The sequence below is a fragment of the Heloderma suspectum genome, chromosome 1, assembly GCF_057233095.1.
Source record: "Heloderma suspectum isolate Gila_16-S chromosome 1, 16-S_ref, whole genome shotgun sequence".
Taxonomy (NCBI): domain Eukaryota; kingdom Metazoa; phylum Chordata; class Lepidosauria; order Squamata; family Helodermatidae; genus Heloderma; species Heloderma suspectum.
In genome coordinates, this window is record NC_139458.1 from 44951416 (window position 1) to 44974105 (window position 22690).

General features: G+C 43.8%; 1 protein-coding gene across 1 annotated transcript in view; it reads right to left on the bottom strand.

The window, feature by feature from the left end:
- Positions 1 to 22690, bottom strand: part of NRXN3 (neurexin 3) — a 1900058-nt gene that overhangs the window by 397847 nt on the left and 1479521 nt on the right. The gene's annotated exons all lie outside the window — the stretch shown is intronic.

A 22690-nucleotide genomic window follows, 5' to 3' on the forward strand; every position in this document is an offset into this window, starting at 1 on the left:
CAAATGATTAGAACACCAAGTCCCATGGACCTCTTAAATAACCTTGCAGTAATGGAGTGCTCTGGGGAAACTGCTAAACTATGTAAATTCGATGTGTTTGTTTGATATTTTCCTTAGTTAAACTTTCTAATGGGGATGTGCAAATCAGCAGTACTGAAACTCACTGAGGTTTTCCAGATTATATCTTGCCAGTGTCAGATGGTGAGCTTTGGTATTCGAGTGTTGTTGGATTTTTTGTTTTTGTTTTTACTTTTTACATAAAAATCAATGCATATTATTGTGTACATTTTTCAAATGTTTGCATCAATTGTGCACATTTTTAAATGTGCACACATTCACCCATTTATTAAAATGTGTGTGCACATTTTTCAAAAGTACACATTTTTCTATGCACACTTTTTTTTTCAAAAGTACACATTTTTAGTGGGGTTTTGTAGTTGTAGTTGTTGTTGTTGTTGTTGTGTAAATTGCATCACAAGCTCAGAAATGTATGAACTTTGACCACAGATCTAATTCTACTCTGTGTTTGGTTCCGGGAGGTGCAAACAGGGTACATTCTGGTCAAAAACAAACTAAAACAAATTTCCCATACATCCCTATTTTCTAATCCATTTGTTTTTGCCACAGAATTATATCTGGTGGTTTTAGCCTATTCTAGCTCTAACTGCTGTAAAGGTGTTATATTACAGGCATACTCAGTAGTCCTGTTATTTTCACTGGATGAGTTAAATATGTGCTCAAATCAATGGGAGTTAAAGGGCTGAACATTTTGCTGGATCCTGCTCTAAGCGTCTCTATAATGAAGACAAAAGGGAAATAGACTGTAATTGTGGAAGCTTGAATTTGGCCATGGCAAAGTCAAACCACTTTGCTTAGGACGGCACCTTTTGTGAGCTCATTGATGCTAGATAGCCCTAGTTTTCTATTTACCTGGAAATAAGCCCCATTGAAAACAGGGGGAATTAGTTCTTCATATCTATATGCATCAGGTTTTGCTAAAAGGCTGCAAATCTAAGCACGTTTACCTAGAAGCAAGTACCACTAAATTTATTTATTTAGTGAGTTTAATTTATTATTCATTTGGAAGATTTCATAACTGCTCCTCATCAAAAGAATTCCAGGGCATTATTCAAAAGTGATTACAATTATTAACACAAACATATGAATGCAATATAATGAAAACTGTACACCAACCAATTAAGCAGAATCAAAACAGACTAACTGCAATCCCATACATGTCTACTCAAAAGTAAATCCCATTGTATACAGTGGGGCTTACTCCCAGGAAATTGTGCAGACAATTGCAGCCTAAAGCATGAAAAAAGTAGGGCTGTGCAGGGACACCCTGATCTGACTCGGAAGCCGCTTTGTGGCTTTGGAGGCGGGCCCAAATCGGCTCAGGCTGATTTGGGGTGGGGGGCATCGACCCGACTCGATCCAGCACCTGTAGTGGGATTCAGATGGCTGAATTCTGCTTCAGGCCCCCCTGATGCCCCCGCGCAAACCCCCAGCTCCTTACCTTGCCACCGCCTCCTCCATCACGGCCTTCTCAGCTGCCACCTTCTCCTCCTCTGCTGCTGCTGCCACCTCTGCCGCAGCCATCATCAACGCTGCCAGCTCCTGAGGCCCAGACATGTGTCAGCTCTTATTGCAGGGAGTTGCCATTTAAAATTGCAGCAGCACAGTGGCAGAGGCAGAGACAGAGCAGCAGGTGGCAATGGACCCAGTGGTGGCGGAGGCAATGGTGGTGATGGAGGCAGCAGCAATGGAAGGGGCGGCAGTGATGATGATGGGCGGCTCTCAGGTAGTGACCTGGAGGTGCCGGCGTGGCTGGGCCGGGGGTGCCGAAGCTCCAAGGCAGTTCGGACAGCCCCAACCTGCTCCTGGTTGCTTCATGCCCCCTCTGCTTTGCCTCGGAAAGAGCTCAAAGTGACGCAAAGCGGTCCGCTTCGACTCGGGCTTCGGGCTTCTGGCTTTGGCTGGTGGCCCAGTTATGCCCATGGACAGGGGTAACCTGGTTTCAGTAATCTGTGCTCTGGTGATCTCCAAGTTGGATTACTACAAAGCACTCTACATGGGGCTGTGCTTCAACACTGTTCAGAAGCTGCAGCTTGTGCAAAATGTGGTGGCCAGATTAATAACTGGGATCAGGAGGTCTGAGCACGTAAAATCAATTCTGGCCCACCTACACTGGCTACCTATATGTTGCTGACCTGACTCAAGGTGCTGGTTTTAACCTATAAAGCCTTACTCAGCTCAGGAACGGATGGAATGCCTCTCCTGACCTGAACCTGCCCAGACACTATTATCAAAATCTGGGGCCTTCCTCTGAGTGCCTCAGAGGGTGGCGACAAGGGAGAGGGCCTTCTCAGTGGTGGCCCCCCAACCACACTGTCATCTTTTATCTTTTCAGTGCCAGGTTAAGACTGTCCTCTACTAACAGGCATTTAATGGCAAATGATAGGCCATTTATGCCAGTCATCTAAACAAGTCTAGTATTGTATTAAAACTGTTTTTAGCTGTGTAAAGTTTTAAATTTTGTATATTTAAATTTTTATGCTGTATTTTATGATGTACTTTTATGCTTTATTAAATACAGCATAGTAATTACGCTATTATTGTCTTAGGAATTGTTGTAAACTGCCCAGAGAACTTTGTCTATTGGGCAGTATAGAAATGAAATAAATGATACTACTAGTAATAGTAACAATAATAATAATTCTTCAAAGTGCACATCTGATACACTGTGCCCTCCAAACCACTCCCGTGCCCCTGCTAGACACCCTCCCATACTCACTGAGCTGCCCACAACTTATCTGGGCCCCATCCGCCTCCATCGCAATTGCCAAGTTTTGAAAACATATATCCATGTGCGCATTTTCCGCACATAGACTTATACGCAAAATGGCACCATGAATTGCCCATATATGCAAGATTCATGGCGCCATTTTGCATATACGTCTATGGGTTCAGTATGGTGATCGCCATGCCTTCTCAAAACATGGCGATTGTGGAGGAGGCAGATGGGGCCTGGGTAAGTGTAGGTGGCTTGGCAAGCAGGCATGGGGCTCAAGTGCAGGTCCAGGGACATGCATGTGGGGGCAGGGGCTGGGCAGGCCCCAGAGAACCTGGACGGGGGGGTGGGGCACCTGTCCATCCCTAAAATTGGCTCATGTCTTCACAAGATTGTAGGTCTTTTTGCCCACCTGATGACATCATTGGGTGATGAAAAGGGCTGAAAGGGTTGTACACATGCTGTGCCCCTTCTGGCCAAATAGATGCTTTCTGCCTCTCACCTCCATCCTTATGGGAAGTGGGGTGACAGAGAGAGCCTGAATGAGTCAGGAACAGTGAGGAAAGTTGGGAGGCCTTGGGCACTCTCATACTTGGGTAGTATATCTTGGGTGGCTTCTGTGTATCATGGGAGCTGCAGTTCTCATATTTTTTGCCCATCTTCATGGCTGACACATATCTGATATCTGTACCTACCTAACATCCATGTTGGCTAAATGGAACCTCCATATCCAGAGACAGTGTACCTGAGCAATGGGACCAAAGGACAAACAACAGCAAGCCATTGCCTTCATGCCCTGCATATGAGATTTCAGAAGCATCCGAACTACATGAATCTTTGTTCTGAACCAGCATGACACTTTTTATCTTCTTAGGTATATAGCAAAAATCCCAAGACTATCTTCTCAATTCCTGCCATCTCATCATCAAGACAATATGAGCGTGCATGGCTTCATCCTAGGGCTATTTCCCTAGATGTAAAATACAAAAATGTCTGTCACATCAGACATGGCCCCAGTAACTCCTCCTCTCATTCAAGCTCTGGTCCTCTGGATAAAAGATGTCATATTAGGAAAGCAGAAAACTGGGTCTTTCACATTCCCCTGAACCCATTCACTCCCCCAGCCTCACTGCCCAGGGACCGCAAGGCATCCCACTTCTCAAGCAGGTCATGCTGATGCAGCTGTTGGGTGTTACTGGGGATTCACAGATGTGTCTGTTTCTCATGGGCCTGTATACACAATTTATAAGAGATGGGGAAAAGCTGTCAAGCGGGATTAGACAAAATAAGGCTTCCATCCCTCTTCCTCCCTGCCGACACTCGGCAACCACCTCTAATAACCCAAAAAACATCCTCTTCCTTAAAGCTGAAAAGAAAGATGAAACAAAACAAAGGGCCAGTTTCTGAAACTAAGCTATCTTCTCAATAAAATTCCTATATAAGAAATAACCTCAGAGATGATCCTGTCCAATAAATCAGTAGACAAAGGGGATGCTTAATTTACATAATTCCTTCCATTCTTAATGCCTCCCTTCCAAATAAGGCTAGAGAAATGGCAAAGTAATTAAGTTTTATCTACAGTTTAGCAGCTGCAACTTACCCCATAGTCTGAAAAGAGACACTGAAGAGTCCCAGTGTCAGAGCCGGAGGGACTATTGGTCTCAAGCCCAGGCTCTTTTGGAATGTGTGAAAGAGTACTTATGCTATTCCTGCAAGGAAAGCACCAACAGGCAGGAGAGGAGGCTGGTGAGCCAGCAGTAGGGCTTCCGTGGGATCTTACCTAAAGCAAATTTCAAGGCAAGTTTGGAAGTTCCTGCCAAACAGGACATCTAAGGGATTTTGGAGAAACGGCGTAAAAAGAAAGGAAAAAGAGTTTCAATAAGAGTTTCCACAAAGTAGTCATTTATTGTTTTTCCATTTTGAATGTGTTTTTTTTTTTTTTTTTTTAGAAAAATGGTAAGCTGCTCAGAGCATTAGGTGTGGAGCAGGACAGAAATGGAATGCCTCGATTTCTCAGATATTTTTAAAGAAGCCCATATCTGTATCCTCAAAGAACAGAGGGGTCTTAACGCTGTGACAGAGCACATGCTCTGCATGCAGAAATGCCCCCCAGTTCAATCCTTGGCAACATCAGTTAACAGGATCTTATATTGGCTAGCAGGACTTGGAAAAAGCCCTGCCTGTGACCCCAGAGGGCTGTGGCCAGTCAGAGCAGACAAGTCTGGGCCAGACAGTTCAATGGTCTGAGACTCTGTGCAAGGCAGCCTCATTCATGTGTTCACAAACTGCCACCACACATTACCTACACCAGGGGTGGGCAACATCTGGCCCTCTAGATGTGGTTGGACTGCAACTTCCATCAGCCCTAGCCAGCATCGCCAATGGTGAGGGCCGATGGGAGTTTCAGTCCAATAACACCTGGAGGGCCACAAGTTGTCTATCTATGGCCGAAAGTGAATGCAGAGGTACCTACTGGAGAGAGTCATCTGAGAAAAGCAAATTCTCAAGGCTAGAGAGAATATATCCATAGCCAGGTGACAAAGAAGGCAGGCCAAGAAGATATAAGGCCGGTCTTTCAGGATCACGAAGGAAATGCTCAAACAGTTGAGCAGTGTAGTAGATTGCAGTGCATGGAAGTGAAATTGGTTGCGATGGGGTTGGTTGAGATCAGCAGGTCCAAGTGGTGCAAACTGTGGCAAAAATAGAACATGTGTAATTCCCATAGAACTGATGTAGCACAGTGGCAAAGAGGCTGACAAATGAATCAGGAAGACCCCAGTTCAGATGAACTGACTCGGTGGCTTGATACAAGCCACAGCCTCTCAGTCTCAGCTCTCTGCCATCTATGACATGGACATATTAGTACTAGCCTACCTTACAGGTGTGTTGGAAAGATTACAATGGGATCATGTATATGAAGCATTTTGAAATAGGGATGCTTGGGGAATTCAGTCTTTTCAAATTTCAATTTCAATTGACATGATCTACACCTCCTGGGCTAATGTGTGGATCTAAACTTAAGTTGTCCAGTGGTTTTTGCAGCTCTTGAATGTTCCAGTGCATCCAGTGCATTTTTTTAGCATGGCTCAAAGAAATGTATAAAAAAGCATATTTGGAGAGAGAGGGAAACGTTTAGGAATAGATATTGAAGTTAATTCAGAAACATGATGGAATGGACTTATTGGATACGCAACAGCGAAACAGACCAGAAATAGAATGATTCCTCTATCCCTACTTTGAACATTCTTAAACACTATATAAATGCTAATAATTATTATTATTGTCCTGGACACATTGGCCTGGATCCAAAGAACCACTCATTCTATTCATCCAAGAAAGCTTTGGACTTGTGTTTTACGTACAACTTAACTCTCTTTGTGCCAGACGTAGGGATAGATGGATCTGTCAGTTTTGCTTTCTCCCACTTTCACATTTCTTAAATCTCAAGGTTCCCCCCCTTTCCTTAATATGAAGAACTTTGTGGATTTTAGTAAATTCTTATCAAAATGAACTGAAATGAAGTTCTCACACAGCTGCACCAACCAAAATCAATAGGTACAGCTATTCTCAGCATGGAGAGGACCATGGTGTAGCTGCTTACTACACTGCTGCTAAACATGAGGAGCCTGTCAGGAAAAAGAGGAGGCAACTCTGATTAACATGGCTGAATACACAGGGGTTCAGGCCCAGGCCAGCCATACACCTCATGTCATAGCAATACAATCCCGTCAGGGTGACACGGTATCCCTCTTGTACATTCATACCTCGTAGCATGCACCATGACATCTGCTGCGGTATTTTGGAAAATATGTAATAAAGCCCAGGAAGTAATTCTAGAAAACTGGTATATGGAATGTGTAATGTGCCCCAACTGTTATCGGTGTACTTCAATACCGATAAAGAATACTAGTGGGTGTAGATCTAGCCCCAGGCTTTTAAGAGCAAAGCACTGAAAGAGCACGGCATATAGGGACCAATCTGTCACATTTCTCCCACATTCAAATTTGTTTAAATCTCAAGTTTCTTTTCTCCCATCTATGAAGAACTTCATGATTTGGGGTAAATTCTTATCAACACTGAACTGACACTAAATTCTCACCCATACCTACCCACACAGCAAACCTCTCTTGAAACTCATAGAATGACAAAAGCCAGGGGTGTGCATGTGTGTGTCTGCTGGCTGTGCCCAACTCCTTGGGCATGCCTAATGTAGCTCTTTGGATCAAGGTCATTACATATTCTTCCATCATTTTATTTGCAGTGTCAAGGATAGGGCTATCAGTATCCCTTTCCAGGTGCCATGCTTTGAGATTTGCCACATCCAAGGCTCCCATTCAGCCATTATTCTCTAGTGACCCAGACACAACTTACTCTCATCTCCATGGCATACAAATGGCTTTCCTGTCCTCCTGAGCTAAATTCCTCTACACATCATGAATCCACCCGCAAGAACCTATGGGCCAGAGTTGATCAGGTGCCAAACTTTGCTGTATGTGAAAGTAGGTTCAAAAGTTGGAAGACATCAAATGTCATTTAGCCCAATCACTTGCTTTGAAACAACAACAAAACAAAACAACAACAAGGCCATCTATCCATTATCCCTACCCCAATGCACCTTTTGAACTCAGATCACAAGGCACTACAATTTGGGAAAAAGGACAATGGGAAAAATCCACCTGCTGGTCAAATAGCTCTAGTTTCCTCAAGCAAGCCAGCCAAACTGCATGCTTCACGGGAAGGCAACATCCCCACCCCCTCCAGTGCAACAGACTCTGGGCCTTGTACAAGGAACCTCATGGCCCAAGCTGCTGCCCTCCAGATGTGTTGGGACTACAACTTCCATTATCCACTATGGGTGCTATAGTCTCACACATCTAGAGGGTAGCATGTTGGGGAAGGCTGCTCTAGTCTTTTTCTTACTGTTCCTGGCTGTGCCCCCCCCCCCCACATGCACACACTACCTTCCTTAATCCCTCAATTCTTTCTTTCAACTGATAAAAGAAACTCAGACACTCTGCTTGTCTGAACCACTTTGTAAGAGCCTTCCGGAAATTGAAATTTTAATTAATTTTCTCCAACTCTGATCAAATGTGTGGATAATGCTGTAGTAAGAGAAATTCTTCCTGGCAGTCCCAAATCCTTCTGCTCTTTCCCCTTGAAATCAGCTCAGATGAGTAGAGTAATATTTTGGCAAACTCAGTCTTACTGCTATTGGTATTTTCTCCCCCTTCCTGCTTTTCTCTCTATTTCTTTCTGGGAAGAAAGAATCTCTCCCTGCAGCCCTGTGCCAAAAAGAAAAAAAAGCAACAAGAAAGCTCTGCTTGGCTGACTGATCAATTCTAGAGCAGACAGGCTATTGCATCTGAACTGCCTCTCCCCACTCACATTGGAAATGCATGATTGACTGAAAACACTTATCAGTAATTATGAATGATAAGATGCCTGTCCCTCTTTCTGGCTGGTAAACAACAGACACTTGGGTACGTGTCTTCGTTCTCGGAAGTTGAGCATCTTCAGCAAAGGCGCTGCTGGTTCCAGCTCTGTCTGCGGAAATCTCCTCCAGCTAAAAACTCGTGGATGTTTGGCCTGATAGGAAACCTGCAGATTTTTTGGTCTGATAGAAAATCTATCATGTAGATTCTGCCTAGGGATGTCTGGATTGTGTGAAATTCATCCCATGTGTGTTTTGTGGATTGTGTGGCACTTGTTCCAGTGTCGGTTTGCAGACGGATTCAATTCCCCCCCACCATTATGTGGAAAAATATGCAAATAATTCCGTAAGAGGGCTCACAAATAATGTACATAATTTATGGTAGTAAGTAACATTTAGCTTATTGTCCCCCATTCCATTCAACCTTTCCCCATGTATATTTTCCAGGATGGCATCTGTCTCAACAGAAAGGTGCGTATTTTCCTACAAACATATTTGCATAAATTTCAGGAAGCTAAAAAAAAAACCCAAAAACCTGAAAGTCCAGGGACTTCGTGTGACCCAAGGAGGCTGGTCCACAGTGGATTCTGCAGATTGGATTCTTAGCAAACTGAACTCATTTTAGTCCGCCTCAAATTTCTCAGCATCCTCAATTCTACCATGAGGCTTCCAAGTGTCAGGTGGGTGGGGGTGGGGGCAGTTTGGCCTGCTTCTCCTGTGCTTGTTACATGAGCTTGATCTACAAAAGAAACAGCCGGTGAAGCTTTTCACTGGATGGAGAATAAGCATGATGATCTACTAATGTCTGTAGATCAAGCTGCCGATAAAGGCACAGCGACAAGGGGCTGTAAAAAAACAAAGTGGCAACCCAGCCTCCCATCTGTTGTTGCTATTGGGATTTGAAGTTTTAAAAATATAGAGACAGGTTCGCTTGGGTTCTACTGTGTTCTGTGAAATTTGAGGAGAGAGGCACAGTTGGAGCAAGGAGACATACCAAATGTATTATTTTAAAACACATCAATATGACCAGTGAGTAATAACTTCAGCTTGCTGCCAATAAGGACCGTTAGGTGGACAGTGTGGGATGCATGAACTATTGAGAGCCAGTGTCATGTCATGGTTAGAGTGACAAACTAGACTGGGGAGCTCCAGGTTCAAATCCTCACTCAGCCATGAATCTACCTCGCAGGGTTGTTAGGTGGCTAAAAAAGCAGGGGGCATGTACCTTGAATTCCTTGGAGGGGAGGTGGAACATGAATGAAATAATAGTAATTTTGATCAGCAATAGCTTGCAGTTATCAATGGGGGAAGGGGTGGAATCAGAATTCCAGAAAGTTGCTTGCAACAATAAAAAGATCATCAGAAGAGAAGAGTGAGGGGGATATGATAGCACTTTTCAAGTACCTAAAGGGTTGCCACTCAGAAGGAGTCTGCAACCTGTTCTCTACCATCCAAGACTGTAAGACATGAAATGGCAGGCTTAAGTTACAGGAAAACAGATTTTGGTTGAACATAAGGAAAAATTTCCTAGGTCAGAGCAGTCAAACAATAGAACCAACTTCCTATGGGGGTGGTGGGTTCACCATCTCTGGAGGTATTCAAGCTGATACTGGACAGCCATCTGTTAGGGATGCTTTAAACTAGGGATGGGGTAGAATGTCACCACGAACCCCAATGAGGCCAGATTCCAAGAATCTGGCCCCAGTGGGGCCCATGGCAGAACAGAGCACTCACCTCCGCCTCCCCATGGAATCCGTCCAGGTCGGATCCATCTGTGCGTTGATCCTGCAGAGCCGGCCACCTGCTTCGCATTGCTGGTGATACGGCTGGCAGCCATTGCCATGTCGTATTGCTGTGCTAAGTCTCTGGACGCAAATGGTGTAGTGGGTGACATTGGTGGCCATAAAGCTGGTAGATTAGCCTAAATGCAGCCATTTACGGCTGCATTTAGGTTAATCTACCAGCTTTACGGCCACAAATGGTGCCCACTATGCCATTTGCGTCCAGAGACTTAGCACAGTGATACGTAGGGATGTCAGAGAATTCCGCCACGGATCTCGGTAAGGCCAAATGCCAGTGCATTTGGCATCCCGAAATCCGTGGTGGAACGAAGCCCCACACCCCCACACCCCGCAAAATGGGCCCAGAACGGAGCACCTACCTGCTGCCGTCCACACTGACTTGCGAATGGTGGCCACGTCTGCGGCCGCCATTCACTTCTTTCATGTAGCCGTGATAGGCTACACAAGTATTTATGTAGCCTATCATGGCAAAACTAAGAGAACACAAATGGCAGTGGCTACGGCGGCCGCCATTTGCATTCCCTTTTTTTTTTTTTGCCGTTTTAGCCTATGTAAATATTTACATAGGCTATTACGGCAAAAAAAAAAAAGGAACGCAAATGGCGTAGTGGCCGCCATTTGCGTTCCTTTTTTAATTTTTGCTGTAATAACCTACGTAAATATTTACGTAGGCTAAAACAGCGAAAAAAAAAAGGGAATGCAAATGGTGGCCGCTGTAGCCGCCGCCATTTGCGTTCGCTGTTTTTTTTTTTTTTTTGCCGTGTTAGGCTACGTAAATATTTACATAGCCTATCACGGCAAAATACAGGGATGCAAATGGCAGCGGCTACGGCAGCCACCATTTGCGTTCCCTTTTTTTTTTGCCATTTTAGCCTACATAAATGCTGGGAAAGACTGAAGGCAAAAGGAGAAGGGGACGGCAGAGGATGAGATGGCTAGATAGCATCACGGATGCAATGAATATGAACTTGAGCATGCTCCGGGAGAGAGCGCAGGAAAGGAAGGCCTGGTGTGCTATGGTCCATGGGGTCACGAAGAGTCGGACACGACTGAACGACTGAACAACAACAACAACAGAAGCAGAACAGATCAAGAAAAGGTGGCAAGAATATACGGAAGATCTGTATAGGAAGGATAATAATACTGGGGATAGATTTGACGGAGTGGTCAGTGAGCTAGAGCCAGACATCCTGAAGAGTGAGATGGAAGCATTGCTAATAACAAGGCAGCAGGAGATGATGTTATCCCAGCTGAACTGTTTAAAATCTTGCAAGATGATGCTGTCAAGGTGATGCATGCCATATGCCAGCAAATTTGGAAAACACAAGAATGGCCAACAGATTGGATAAGATCAACTTATATCCCCATACCAAAAAAGGGAAGCACCAAAGAATGTTCAAACTATCGAACAGTGGCACTTATTTCACATGCCAGTAAGGGAATGCTCAAGATCTTGCAAGGTAGACTCCAGCAATTCATGGAACGAGAATTGCCAGATGTACAAGCTGGCTTTAGAAAAGGCAGAGGAACTAGAGACCAAATTGCCAATATCCGCTGGATAATGGAGACAGCCAGGAAGTTTCAGAAAAACATCTATTTCTGTTTTATGGACTATTCTAAAGCCCTTGACTGTGTGGATCATCACAAATGGTGGCAAGTTCTTGGTGGTATGGGGATACCAAGTCATCTTGTCTGCCTCCTGAGGAATCCGTATAATGACCAAGTAGCAACGGTAAGAACAGACCACGGAACAACGGACTGGTTTAAGATTGGGAAAGGAGTATGGCAGGGTTGTATACTCTCACTCTTCCTATTCAACCTGTACGCAGAACACATCATGCGACGTGCTGGGCTTGATGAAGTCAAGGCTGGAGTTAAAATCGCTGGAAGAAACATTAACAATCTCCGATATGCAGATGATACCACTTTGATGGCTGAAAGCGAGGAGGAGCTGAGGAACCTCATGACGAAGGTGAAAGAAGAAAGTGCAAAAGCTGGGTTGCAGTTAAACCTCAAAAAAACTAAGATTATGGCAACCAGCTTGATTTATAACTGGCAAATAGAGGGAGAAAATGTGGAGGCAGTGACAGACTTTGTCTTTCTAGGCGCAAAGATTACTACAGACGCTGACTGCAGCCAGGAAATTAGAAGACGTTTACTTCTTGGGAGGACAGCAATGACAAATCTTGATAAAATAGTGAAGAGCAGAGATATCACACTGACAACAAAGGTCCGCATAGTTAAAGCAGTGGTATTCCCCGTAGTAACCTATGGCTGCGAGGGCTGGACCATAAGGAAGGCTGAGCGAAGGAAGATAGATGGTTTTGAACTGTGGTGCTGGAGGAAAATTCTGAGAGTGCCTTGGACTGCAAGAAGATCAAACCAGTCCATACTTCAGGAAATCAAGCCAGACTGCTCAGTTGGGGGAATGATATTAAAGGCAAAACTGAAGTATTTTGGCCACATCATGAGAAGACATGGAGAAGATGCTGATGCTAGGGAAAGTAGAAGGCAAAAGGAAGAGGGGCCAACCAAGGGCAAGGTGGATGGATGATATTCTGGAGGTGACGGACTCGACCTTGGGGGAGCTGGGGGTGGCGACGGCTGACAGGAAGCTCTGGCGTGGGCTGGTCCATGAAGTTACGAAGAGTTGGAAGCGACTGACCGAATAAACAACAACAATTAAGGCAAAAAAAAAAAGGAACGCAAATGGCGTAGCGGCTGCCATTTGTGTTCCTTTTTTTTTTTGGCCATAATAGCCTACGTAAATATTTATGTAGGCTAAAACGGCAAAAAAAAAAAGGGAACCCAAATGGCGGCCGCCGTAGCCACCGCCATTTGCGTTCGCTGTTTTTTTTGTTTTTTTGCCGTGATAGGCTACGTAAACATTTATGTAGCCTATCATGGCAAAATACAGGGATGCAGATGTCTGTGGAGCGGAGCCGGCTGGTGAGAATTTCGGGGGGAGGGACGGAGGACCTCTCCCCCACCGTGAATGTCACCCTTCGAAAAGGTAAGTGACTTTCGTACACCCCTAGTGATATGGCACGGCAATGGCTGCCGGCCGTATCGCCATTCGCCAGTGATGCGGAGCAGGCGGCTGGCTCCACAGGATCAACACGGAGCGGAGCCGGCCTGGACAGATTCTGGGGGGAGGGACAGATCACCTCCCCCCACCTGAGGACCCCTCCCCCAGTTGGAACGGGGTAAATGATCCGCCCATCCCTACTTTAAACTAGACTCCTGCTCTGAACAAGGGGTTGGACTTGATGGCCTAAATGGCCCCTTCCAACTCTACAATTCTATGTCCATAAGGGAGGAGTAGGGTCACAAGGCCTTGACAGTTGCATGCCTATTTATCAGAAGCCAAGCCAGGGATGATGTTACATGGGTAGAGAGGATTCTCTATCCTAAAACCCTCTCCGTGGATATTATCTTTGCCAATGTCCTCACAGGACCCGGTCAGGTTGAGATTAGTGATATACACATCTGTCAGTGTTGGTTTCTCTTACTTTCTCATTTTTCCAATCTTCAGTTCACTTTTTTCCCATTTCATATTAGGGGGGGGGGAGGCAGAATTAAAGTCAGCACACAAAAAACAGACATATTTTTCCCCATTCATTTCTCCTGATATATGCATTTGGCATGCAATTTCCCCATATGCACACCTTCTTGTATATAATTTCACTAATATGTGCATTTTGTGCATATATTGGTTAAGGAACTACATCACAAAATTTGGAGATGTGCAAATATTGCAGTATCACAGCATTTTGGTCTGTGTATTGGTTGGGGCAGTGTGAATTAAGTTTGTATGAAAATGCTGATCAGACCAGTTTCTTCCCCATCCCTAGTTGAGATAAGTAATCATAGAGCTTAAATCATAACTCAACATCCTCTTTTAAAGTCAGTGATATTTAGAGTCACCTGAAATATCAGCAGATGGTTTTGGTTACATTCATAATTTACATGCATAGAAGGGTTCAGAAAATGACTAGGAAGGAAATGCGAGATAATTGAGAACTAGTGGAATTAACTACATAGAGTTCTGGACTTGGACCTAGAAGATCTTGGTTCAAATCCCAATCAATCTGACTGAACAGCCTTGGGCAAGCCACGTTCTCCTGCTCCGTTCCACTAATGACCTACATGTTCTGGGATGAGGGCACCTCAAGGACTGCCTTTTGCTGTATGAAACATCCTGATAGCTGAGGTTGTCATCAAATGGAAGCCCATCTCAAAGTTTCTTCTTATGATGCAGTTAAGTGGGTGGCTTACTTTGTTCTCTTTTCAGTGCCAGGAAAAGAACTTTCTATCCTTTCAGGTCTTCTAATCCTCTCTGTATTTCTGCTGCTATGTTGTGTTTGCAACTCGTTTTATTTCTGTGGTATTTTTAGAGCTTCTTGTTGTGATACCTGTCTTTTTAGACTCTGCTGCTTCTAATTGCTTGCTGCTTTTAATTGATTGCTTTATCATACTGTTTTTGATTTGATGTAGACAGATTGCAGATTTTATTTGTGTTTTTATGGTACATTGGGTACGAGCGATTAACTATAGGGTGATTTAGGAGACTTAGAAACAAACAGACAAGGGCTTTCTCTGTGATGGCACCCCAATTATGCAACTCCCTCTCAAAAGATAATCATCTCGTGCCATCTTTGATACCTTTTCGGCATCAGACATTTTCTGTCCAGTCTGCCTGTGCTTTTGATGGTGGCCAATACCACTTTGATGGTGGTGAATGGTTTGTACTGCTGCTTTTACTTACTTACTTACTTATTCATTCATTCATTAAACTTATATTCCACCTTTCCACCAAAAATGATGCTCTAGGCTTTTAGTGTTGTTTTTGGGTAGGTACAAAGTCGCTTTTTCAAAACAGCGACACACCCCTTGGTTTTAGTATTGGTTTCAAACATCTTATACCTGCTGGTTAAATGCCATTTTATTATGTGCATGGTTATTTGGTTGTTGTAGTTAAATTTGTGCAAGAAGCCCTGAATACCATTATTATAATTTTATGGCAAAAAGGTAGGCTATGGTTTTTGTAAAACAAAAAAAAAAAACCAAGCAGCAATGCTGAACCTACCTCACAGCAAGGGGCTTGGCACACGCACATTACATGCACGTGGAAGGTGAGGAGGTGCAAGAGAACTATGTGTCAAGTTTTTGCTTAGCTGGTGTAATGTTTGGAATAAAACTCACCTGAGGGAAACTGTGCTATCTTGAGATGTGGAGAGTGCTTGAAAGCAAATTCCTTTTTTAATGTCAATCTAGTTTTGTGAAAATAGGAATTGTGACTCACCCCGCCATCCTCCACCCTGTGTCCAGGTAGTGTGTGAACATCTCCTGAGGAGCTGACTTCAGAAGAGATAACAAAGCATTACGGAAATGACCAACGACTAGCGTTGTACTGCTCATATGAATCTAGATTGTGCTGCCAGTTGAACACAGGTGGGCCTGTGAGCAGAACAGAAGGGAAGATCTGGCAGAAGTCTTTATCTTTCTTCATACAAAAGAGTAAAGAACAATCTACTGCAAGGCACTGAAGAAATACTAAAATAATAGCCAGCTCTCCAATGCTATCAGTTTGGCCCTCTTCTCTCCATGATAGCTCTCTGCAGCCTACTGGATTGATTCAAACAACAACTGCTTCAAGTACAAGTGGAATAGACAATGTTAATAAAAAGAGCTTAGATCCCTGATCTTCAAAGAGACTCATCGGGGGTGGGGGTGGGAAGGAGATAACAGACGCTCCAGACAAAACTTCACATATGCATGAATTCAGAGCTGAGCACAGACACCAATAAGGGAACAGTTCAACTGACATTTAATAAAACCTGGCAGTATGAAAGCATAGATCAGGAGACAGGATCAGGAATTTAGACTGAGGCCTAAAGGAATTCTCCTGCTGGACCCCCCCTGTCCTCTAGAGGGTGTGCATGTGTTAGAAAGCCTAATGTGACCAAGAGTCAAGATAGGGTTCTTGCCTCTATGGTTCCTGTCAGCAGCAAGGGTGGGGGGAGAAAGGCTCCGGAGAGTCCTTCTCCCTCCTCCAGAACAGCCAACTCCATTAATCAAACTGGCAGATATTCCCCTAATACTGAATAAAGAAACTTCAACCTGAGCATCTCTTTGCATGATAGACTACGCAGGGCTCTGCATCACTCTCCTGAAAGAAACTGTACAATCCATTCTGTATTTACCTTCCAAGGGTTTACACTGCAAACAGCGACACAGCACAAATTGAGCAAAAGGTTACAACTCGGGCTATGGTTACGTCATGCACATGGCATACCTCCAAACTGACTTGATTAGTCTGGCAGCCACCCATATATGCAGTCCTGATGACCATAGCAGCAGATGAGAACACTGGGGGGCGGGCAGTATGATCCATTTCTAAAAGTCATTAGCAAAACCCACTAGGCAGGACATAATACTGGACGTGGCAGTTTTAGAGGCTCATCCATGCAAAATCCATTCCCCTTCTTAGTCTACCGGTCAGGGGACTCTAAGTGCAAATGGTGATTGAATAGGCCGTTCTAGTACAGGGAACAAACCAAATTACATAGGCTACTCCTTCAAGTGCTAGGACACAGAGGTAGAGAGTGCCATAAACTGACAGACATTCTACAAGAATAGAATGAAATTATGATTATGATTATTGGAGGCAAACAGTGTTTTGTTTTTGTTTTTTATATTTATATCCTGCCTTTTCTTCAAGGAGTTGAAGCTGGCATAAACCCACCACACACGTTTTATCCTCACAACAACCCTCTGAGATAGGTAAAGCTGAAAGGGAATGACTGGTCTAAGACCACACAGTAAAAGCTTCAAGGCTGAGTTGGCATTTGAACCTGAGTCTCCCCATTCCTAACCCAGTGTTTTAACCACTACACCACACTGGCTCTCAAAATACCCTCAAATGCATACAGTAAGTATTTGGCTGGGGCATATTCAGTAAACAAATGAATGCATGGGAACTAATCTCCACGTGCAGAAAGGACACATAAAACAGCCTTCCTGATGATGTGCTATTGCAGAAATCAGAATGGGGGTGGGGGACTCACATGTTTGAATTCTCCATCCTATCAAAAAACTCCTTTCCAATGGAAACCTAGAATGCCAGGGAGAAGGAGCCTAACCTCCCCATTGATGTTTTCTACAAGGAGGGAGGTGGTATGTGTTGTTCTTCTTGTTGTTGTTGTTTTACTGTGAAGTACTCAAATGTATTTAAGTCCTTCACATTCAAACACTTTTTGGTATGAAGAAATTGCTTTCCGAAGGGGTATAGTTCTTTTTAAACAAGCATTTGACTCCACTTTTCCTTATTGTTATTTATTAGCTGTTAGTTTTGGGTAGGGATGTATGGATTTTATAGAATCCATTCAATCTGCATTTCGGGGAGTGTCAGGTGCCTTTCATTCCTTGGTCCACTCATTGGCAGAATGGATTTTTTCCATTTTCCCAAAGTTGCGCAAATTCACATTTGCCCAAATTCACATTTGTGAAAATGTGCAAATCCCCCCCCCATGTGCAACCCCCCCCCATGCAGATTTTCATGTTTTTGCCTATAGGTGAAATGCACATTTTCAGCTGGTGTTTGTTTTTTTTTTATGCATTTTTCTACAACTAAATTTGCATTAAAAAATGGAAAGTAAACAAACCGGTCCATGGGTGCATGCAATGCATGCAACTCAGGTAAAGGCAGTCCCCTGCAGTTTTATGAATACACGTTGTAGTCATAGAAATCTGAACTCATTTGATTCTGTTGAGGGTTTCTCTGACATCCCTAGTTTGGGTTATTTGTGTTTTTGGTGTTGCTGCTGTTTTTAGCATGCTGTAAATGTACTTTAGTGATTGGTTATTATTTTTATTTCTTTATTTACAGGATTTACATACCACTCTATAGCTAACGAGATTCTGAATAGTGAACAATACACTTTTTGTATTTTGTAAGCTGTTGAATGACTTCTTTTTAGGGAGGGGGAAGCAAGATATAAATTTCTTAAACAAATAAATGAATATGAATGCTGCACACCACATGATTTTTCAGAAGGGCCCCCAGGTGAGATTCCTCTGCTTCCATTGCATCTGCTTCCATTTGGGCTTCTACTTTTGCTTATACTAAAGGCCACTGAAATGAGAGCCCAAATGGTAATAGAGATGACTGTTCACTCTCCCTTGACTTGTGTATCAAGCAAGTGTATTACTGCATATTAAGAGGTATTGCAGTGTGTACAGGATTGAGATTAAATACTTAGAGATTACTTTTAGCCTGTTCTATTCAGATGGCTGCTGAACAAAGGCAAAATTTTACCTGGGGGGAGGGTGCAGATGGAAAAGAGGACAGATTTCCTGAACCTTTAAGATTTGCAGAGAGGAGTGGATTTCCACAGGTATCGGTTATCATGTAAGGTACCCTGCTGAAATGCTCTTTTCTGCCCACTGCTATTAAAGGTGCAGGAGTCCTATCCTCTTTTGCATCTAGTAGGGTGGCCACTTATGCATCACCCCAAAAGAGGATGATGCATAATCCTAAAAGAGGGCACAGATTTGCAAACACATATAATAAAAATGCATGTATGGATGCAAATTTAGAAATAGCTACTATAATTTAAAATGAAATGCAGTACATCTCACCATAGTGGGGAAGACAGTAAACAGGTGATTGCTCAGATTGATGCCCAGGTGTGCACTGTTGATGGGCAACTTCAAGGCCCCTGTTCTCCCTTCTGAACAACCCTTCAAATATACACCTTCAAAATAGAGGACTGTCCTCTGTAAAAAAGGACTATGTGGTCACCCAACCTGAGGCTTAGACCAATGATCAGGACAGGACTACGGCTGTATGATTTAGTGCAAGAATAGTCTTAGCAAAGGAGTTTTGTTGCTGACTAACCCTGATCAGACATCCTGATGGTGGGCAGGGTTGATGGTATGCTCACCTGAAAGCACTTACCAACCCTGTTCAGAACTTTTCACTAAAGGTGCAAAGATCTAGGGATGGGGGAATGAGCAATGTTCAAGATTGCTAGAATTCTCCAAAGCACTTGTTCTTGTGCCCAATTCCTGCTGGCGTTTGCAATCGCTGCTCACTCTACGTGAATGAGAAAATTGTGCAAATTGAGCAGCGATTGAACATGAGATTTACGCAAACTTCCCCAAATGTGTGCAACTTTTCACCATAGACTAAAGCATGGCTGCGAGGAAATTTGTGGAAAATTGAACCAGGAAATTTGTGCATATTAAACATGAGTACATGTTTGGCAATTTGTGAACAGTTTTGGTAGATACATGCTCGCCATCCCGATCGCATTCAGAGCTTTGAAAAGGGCATGCTCCTATTTCTTGGGAGCAAAAACAAAATTCTCATGCATCCCTCCAAAGATCTCTAAATGCAGCTGGAAACACTGGGGCAGTTCTTGCATGCACACCTGTGTCCCCTCCCCAGTATAGCCCTTGTGCTTTGATCTTGGTGAAAAAAAATGTGGGCCTGTAAGTTTAAAAAGCTTCTTCTCCTAAGTCTGTATTAGTTCTGGAGGCTGAGCAGCTGTAAAGGCCCCCATGACCAGAGCATAGCTACCTTGGGAGTGAGACTTGATGAAAGCAAAAATTAAATCAAAGATAATTGATTGAAAATATAATTGATGAGGAACTCAGGGCACTAGAGAATAAAGCCCATTCATTTCGAATATTGCTTGGATATTTTAAGGCTGGCTTGAATCAACACACTCTGCTTCCACTGTGTGTGTGTATATGCGCTATATATATATATATATATATATATATGTATGTATGTATATATACACACACACACACACATACATACACGTGCGCGCGCACACACACACACACACACACACACGCATGGGGCTGCGGTGGCTTAGTGGTTAAGACGCTGAACTGCGGACCGGAGGGTCGGCAGGACAGCAGTTGGAGACCTGAGTGCCGCATGACAGAGTGAGCTCCTGTCTTCAGTCCCAGCTCCTGCCAACCTAGCAGTTCGAAAGCAAGAAATTGCAGGTAGATAAATAGGTACCACTTCGGCGGGAAAGGTAACAGTGTTCCATGCACTTTGGTGTTCAGTCATGCCGGCCACATGACCACGGAAGCGTCTTCGGACAGCGCTGGCTCTTCGGCTTAGAAATGGAGATGAGTACCACCCCATAGAGTCGGACATGACTGGTTGGGGACACTTTTACCTTACCAAAAAAAGATGTCCTCTTCATCATAGGGGACTGGAATGCTAAAGTAGGAAGTCAAGAAATCACCAGGATAACAGGCAAGCATGGCCTTGGCATACAAAATGAAGCAGGACAAAGGCTAATAGAGTTTTGCCAAGAGAACACGCTGATCATAGCAAACACTCTTTTCCAACAGCACAAGAGGTGACTCTACACATGGACATCACCAGATAGTCAATATCGAAATCAGATTGATTATGTACTTTGCAGCCAAAGATGGAGAAGCTCCATACAGTCAGTAAAAACAAGACCTGGAGCTGACTGTGGCTCAGATCATGAGCTGCTTCTTGCAAAATTTCGGCTTCAATTGAAGAACGTCGGGAAAACCACTAAACCATTCAGGTATGACCTAAATCATATCCCTTATGAATATACAGTGGAGGTAAGGAATAGATTTCAGGGTTTAGACCTGATAGACAGAGTGCCTGAGGAACTATGGACGGAGGTCTGTAACATTGTTCAGGAGGCAGCAACTCAATCCATCCCAAAGAAAAAGAAATGCAAAAAAGCAAAGTGGCTGTCTGATGAGGCTTTACAAGTAGCTGAGGAAAGAAGGGAAGCAAAAAGCAAGGGAAAAAGGGGAAGATATATCCAACTGAATGCAGAGTTCCAGAGAATAGCAAGGAGAGACAAGAAGGCCTTCTTAAATGAACAATGCAAAGAAATCGAGGAAAACAATAGAATGGGAAAGACTAGAGATCTCTTCAAGAAAATTGGAGATCTCAAGGGAACGTTTTGTGCAAAGACGGGCATGATAAAGGACAAAGAAGGCAGGGACCTAACAGAAGCAAATGAGATTAAGAAGAGGTGGAAAGAATACACAGAAGAACTATACAGGAAAGATCTGAATGTCCCTGATAGCCATGATAGTGCAGTCACTGAACTTCAGCCGGACATCCTAGAGAGTGAAGTCAAGTGGGCCTTAGGAAGCATTAGTAACAACAAAGCTAGCGGAGATGACAGTATTCCAGCTGAGCTATTTAAGATCCTAAAAGATGATGCTGTTTAAGTGCTGCACTCAATATGCCAACAAATTTGGAACACTCAACAGTGGCCACAAGACTGGAAAAGGTCAGTTTACATTCCAATTCCAAAGAAGGGCAATGCCAAAGAGTGTTCAAACTACCATATAATTGCGCTCATTTCACATGCCAGCAAGGTGATGCTCAAAATCCTACAAGCTAGGCTTCAGCAGTATGCGAACCGAGAACTACTGGAAGTACAAGCTGGGTTTCGAAGAGGCAGAGGAACTAGAGATCAAATTGCCAACATTCGCTGCATCATGGAGAAAGCAAGAGAATTCCAGAAAAACGTCTATTTCTGCTTCATTGACTACGCTAAAGCCTTTGATTGTGTGGATCACAACAAACTGTGGCAAATTCTCAAAGAGATGGGAGTACCAGACCACCTTACTTGTCTCCTGAGAAACCTGTATGAGGGTCAAGAAGCAACAGTAAGAACCGGACATGGAACAGCTGATTGGTTCAAGATTGGGAAAGGAGTATGACAAGGCTGTAAATTGTCGCCCTGCTTATTTAATTTATATGCAGAGTACATCACGTGAAACGCCGGGTTGGATGAATCACAGGTCGGAATTAAGATTGCCGGGAGAATTATCAACAACCTCAGATACGCAGACGATACCACCCTCATGGCAGAAAGCGAAAAGGATCTAAAGAGCCTTTTGTTGAGGGTGAAAGAGGAGAGTACAAAAGCTGTTTGAAACTCAACATTAAAAAAACAAAGATCATGGCATCTGTCCCCATCACTTCCTGGCATATAGAAGGGGAAGAAACGGAAGCAGTGACAGATTTTATTTTCTTGGGCTCCAAGATCACCGCAGACAGTGACTGTAGTCATGAAATTAAAAGACGCTTGCTCCTTGGGAGGAAAGCTATGGCAAACCTAGACAGCATAGTAAGAAGCAGAGACAAGACTTGCCGACAAAGGTTCGTATAATCAGAGCTATGGTTTTCCCAGTAGTAGTAACGTATGGCTGTGAGAACTGGACTATAAGGAAGGCTGAGCGCCGAAGAACTGACGTGTTCAAACTGTGGTGCTGGAGAAGACTTTTACGAGTTCCCTGGACTGCAGGGAGGTCAAATCAGTCAATCCTAAAGGAAATCAACCCTGACTGCTCATTGGAAGGTGAAGCTCAAATATTTTGGCCACATAATGCGAAGAGAAAACTCCCTGGAAAAGACCCTGATGCTGGGAAAGATTGAAGGCAAAAGGAGAAGGGGACGGCAGAGGATGAGATGGCTAGATAGCATCACCGATGCAATGAATATGGACTTGAGCACACTCTGGGAGAGAGCGAAGGACAGGAAGGCCAGGCGTGCTATGGTCCATGGGGTCACGAAGAGTCGGACACGACTGAATGACTGAACAACAACAAGAACAACCAGAACAAATA